Source organism: Atractosteus spatula, chromosome 9, assembly GCF_055471065.1.
Source record: "Atractosteus spatula isolate fAtrSpa1 chromosome 9, fAtrSpa1.hap1, whole genome shotgun sequence".
NCBI lineage: Eukaryota > Metazoa > Chordata > Actinopteri > Semionotiformes > Lepisosteidae > Atractosteus > Atractosteus spatula.
Window position 1 is genome coordinate 46,797,200 of NC_142714.1, and position 4,651 is coordinate 46,801,850.

Genomic DNA, 4,651 nt, shown 5'->3' on the forward strand with positions numbered 1-4,651 from the left:
GAACAGGTGGAATATTAACTGTGGACAGCTGTTTACAGTGATGTTAAAATAATTTCAGAAGTTTAATTTGAATAATGTGGTAATATCTATAAAATAAATATTTCAGGAAGAAAGCATCCTGTGTTGCTTTGAAGTTTTATTTTTATAAGGTTTGTGTTAGTTTAAGAATTAGAAAAAGATCCGAGACCTATTTGTAACGAAATCTAGATAAATTGTGGCAGTATGCTTCCAAAATAAAAAACCTGTTTACCTTTATGAATGCTATAAAAATATACACTTCAATTTACATATCACAAAGTGAAAACAAGAAATGGATCACTGAATCAATGGCCATAGAGAAACCACAGTAAATATTTATATAAATCGAATTTAAAACATTTATTATTAGTTAACCATGTATGCAGCAATATTCTATTAAAAAAAACATTTGAAAATTGATAGTAGATGGTATTCAGGTGAACCATCAGCAGCGCTCCTGAAGTCTAATAGCTGTCATATTGCTCATGTAAACACTGAGCTGAATGAACTGAATGGCGGTTCACTTAATGAGAGACATTGCTTGACTCGCTAATCACAGGGCAGGTGTGTACAGACTTATTACCTAGCTAAATTTGTAAATGGAAAAAGTTCAGCAACAGATGGTAAGTTCTGTTCCCAAGAACTGTATTGCATTACCATGTGGGTTACATACTGTAATAATGGATCTAAAAATGAAATACACATCTTTTAATAACCTGCCCTTTGTGGCATGTACTGTACTTAAACCTGTTTATACCCAAGCTTACTAGTGCAATGGCATCTATACAGAGATCGGGTGCTATGGGCATAGCCCAGCAATTTCAAGGACAAATACTTTCTGCTTACACAGTCCAACTGCACATCATAAGTTATAGTCTTGCTTTTTAACATGGTTCAATTAAATAGCATGTATACCTATACAGTAATAGTGATATGCCAGCAGCTATATCACCCTGCAACTTACTCAAGCAACACACTCAAGCTCAGCAGGCATGAGTTTTTACCTGGATGGGAGACCTCCTGGGAAAGTTTGCTGCTGGAAGAGGTGTTAGTGGGGCCAATAGGAGGTGCTCACCCTGCAGTCTGTGTGGGTTCTGAATGCCCCAGTATAGCGACAGGGACACTACACCTTAAAAAGTCCCCGACTCTCTGTGGTCATTAAAAATCCCAGGGATTGTCCTGGCTAAATTTCCCCCGGCCTTTACCAATCATATTCCCCATCTATCAATTGGCTTCATCATTCTGTTCTCCTCCACACTAATAGTGGGTGTGGGGTACTGGCGCACTATGGCTGCCGTCACATCATCCAGGTGGATTCTGCACATTAGTGGTGGTGGAGGGGAGTCCCCTTTACCTGTAAAGCGCTTTGAGTGGAATGTCCAGAAAGGCACTATATAAGTGTGAAGAATTATTATTCATTTATTATTATTAAATAAGACATCATTATATGAAGAATCCACCATCAGAAAAACAGGAATCACCATTTGAATATAACGTATAAATGCCTAAGCTCAGCCATACTGAAGACAGCAATATAATATGCAAAATTTTCAGCCAGTGCATTTGTTCAGAAACTAACAATGTACTGGCAAATTAGCTAGGGATAAAATGGTTCAGGGAGATGCTAAAAAAAATATTTCCATTGCACATAGACACTTGATGTATTGATGTATATACAAGTTTATTATATATTGCATGGTACAATTTTATTTTGCCTTATACTGTATTCATAATGTCGTATTGTAAATACTGTACATGTTGTGGGATTATTAATTGATTTACCTGGCACATATACTGTATATATATATACAAAAAGACAACTGGCACTAAATAAATTTACACCCCAGAGGAATATCTTTAAAGAAAAGTGGCAGTTTATTTGTCCATTTTCACTACTGGATCCATTTTACATATATATATATATCAATCTGAAAAAAAAAAACATGATATAAAGTGTTTCTGGGCACTAAAACATACTAGAGTAAATTCATTACAATATGCATAAATGCTTCAAAATACTAGAAGAAAAACAAACCCCAGAAGTGTTCTAATTATTGATTGCACAACAAACAGTATGATAAACTGTAAACTATAGGGTGTTATCTAGGGGAAAACTGGATAAATCTTTTGCATAAATAATCCATGCATCCATTTTCTAACCATTTTATCCAATTCAGGGTCGCAGGGAAGCTGAAGCCTATCTCAACAAACAATGGACGCAAGGCAGCATACAACATAGATGGGATGCCAGTCCACTGCAGGACATACACAGAAACAGACACAAACACGCACGCACACACTCACCCCCAGGGACAATTTTTCTCAGAAGCCAGTTGACCCGCCAGCATGTATTTGGAGGAAACTGGAACAGCTGGAGGACACCCATACAAACACGGGGAGAACATACAAACTCTATGCAGATATCACACCAGGAACCGAACCCAGAGCCAAAACACTACAAGGCAGCAATGCTGTTAATTCAGTTGACTTGTGTAAAACAAGTGAAAAAGTTTCATTTTGTCCACATCCTGTTCAAAGTTACCACATTTGAAATGTTCAGACGTCAACATTTTGCTGCAAAACAAATTTTAATTTCCTTTTAACAGCAAAGATCCTTTTTTTTATAACCGTTCTTCCTTTCTCCTTTATTGAGGAAACATCCTTTACTTAGTGGATTCAAACTAAAGAGTGGTCCTAGTTTAACAAATGCACACACAAAGACACAGCAGTTTGAGATGCAAATCACTGCAATTCAAACTCTTCGACACCCAAATAGGTAACAGCTGATTTAAAGAAATTGAAGGTACAGTAACAGTCTCCTTCCAGGTTTACAATTGTTCATTTAAAATGCCTCAAAAATCTTAGTTTCAAACACTGCTTTATTTTTAAAAAATAAAGCATCTATTTCAAAGTCAGGATTATGCAACTTGTTTTTTTGAAAATTTTAACCACTGACACCGCTTATTAGTTTGGATGATAGCTTTCGTTTCATAATTACACAGCTCTTTCATGAACCGATAAAACATCACCCTTCACAAGTTTAATCATACAATAGCTCCAGGACTACCATTGATCTGTCAAAAAGATTCTAGAAATTGTTCTACAATTAAGTTGCTGCCAGGTTTAGTGTTTCACTATGAAATTACTTAAATTCGCTAAAGATCTTACTTTGTCTACAGGACTCATCTTTCAAAAATTAAAAAAATAGATTAATCTAAGTTAAGTCTAGACTAGTTTGCTTCATATTTCCATTTTAAATTACTGCATATTATACTCATTCAATTTGTACATCCTACTGTTCTCAATGTAAACAAATGATATATGCTCTCATAAATATTTCCTAATTCATGTTAAATGATGTTTTACTAGTGATATAAGCAGGCCATATTTTTTCCTATTAAGACATCTGAAGATAAGGAAAATATATTATTTAACTTTTTCTAGTTTATGTGCTCCTATAAATTACCACAATTAGGAGCAACATGTCTAAAGCTACAATATCATAAAATCAATGTATACAGGTGTATATTACAGTTCCTTTCATGTTTTTGCAATTAGCCAGAAAACTGTACAGTTGTGGTGCGCTTCAGAAAACTGAAATATAAAGATAAAAGACAAGACCCCAATAGCTTCAGCAGAGGAAATACGTAACTACACTGATGAGGAAGACATAAAAAAAATGATGTCTGGATGTTTTCTGTGGAAGCACCAGGTCTCAGAAATAAGGGGATACTCCTTCTTGTTTCTGTACGGCTGTCTTCATACTTAACCACATATGTTTCTGCATTTTACTTTACAAAACCTGGAGCAAATCTTGGAAAATGACATTTAATGGGATCCAAATGTTTCTTTTTATGACATACACTTGATTTACTACATTTTCATACCAGAGAATATAAGAATTATAAAGTCAAAACAACAGAACTTTAAATTAAAAACTTTTTTTCTGATAAATACCTTATATTTCTTTTGTATTAGACTACAGATGTCCTCCCTATCTAAAGCACTGAGCTAAAAGTGCAAAAATGTGACACTCCTAATTCTACATGCTAGTCAAACTTTCTTATAAGTGGTTCATTTTTTAAATTTAACACATTTTTCCTCCTGACTACACAGAAGGTATTACTGTATAGTCTTCCTATTCAACACAATTTAGTAGACATAGACTTTCTACATATACTGTATTATTTGGCAGTATGGTTCACACAGACATTGCGAAAATAGTCTTAGAAACCAGCTGTCTAGTTCTGTTCTGTTGAAGTATCAAACATACTTCAACTAACATTTTTAAATTATATCTTCTTCTCTTTATGAGACTAATATACAATAAATATAAAAGTATATGTACTACTTGAAAGTGAGCACTTGTACTGGGACACTTATAGAGGTATGTAGTATTGTCTGTAAAGCTGGAATATGTTAAAATACAATTTCAGAAAACGCTCGCATTGACACAGTGAAAGTGGTTTCTTTTTAATTATACCCTTCTGTTTTTTGTTGTGTGAATATTAATGATGGATATCATCAGACAACTCATTTAATTAGCATAACAAAGTTGCATATTAATTAAAGGCAAACTGCAAATTGCAATACAGTTGATATATCAAGTAGTACTTTTGCGTCTAGCATGATA